The following is a 437-nucleotide window of genomic DNA, read 5'->3' on the forward strand; positions in this document are numbered from 1 at the left end:
AAAAACATTTAAAAATTAGATTATATTTTAAAAATAGGATAAAAAATTCTATACTTCTCATGTTTGCAAATCAGTCCAAAAATCTCACCATGTACAACCTTGAAGCAGGACAGTCCCACAGTATTCCTTTACCTGTCTCTTGCTTTCATTCACCATCCCCTTCTTCATGAACATTCACCTACCCGAGAGACATCTTAGTAGTAACTGGCATGTCATGACAAGCCGCCCATATTCAGAATACCAGAATGATAGGCACACCAACATGAAACAACTGTTACAAATTACCATCTGCAGTGCAGTAGCTTAGTTCACAGATATCAGTATATATTGTTAGTCAGGGTGAGAATCTTTCCAATTAACTCCTAGATTAAAAAATCTTCTGAATATTCTAAGGATCATTGCCTTGTTCATCTTTTACATATAACTGTATGGCTTGA

The sequence above is a fragment of the Octodon degus genome, unplaced genomic scaffold (assembly GCF_000260255.1).
Source record: "Octodon degus isolate 3935 unplaced genomic scaffold, OctDeg1.0 scaffold00322, whole genome shotgun sequence".
Classification (NCBI taxonomy): domain Eukaryota; kingdom Metazoa; phylum Chordata; class Mammalia; order Rodentia; family Octodontidae; genus Octodon; species Octodon degus.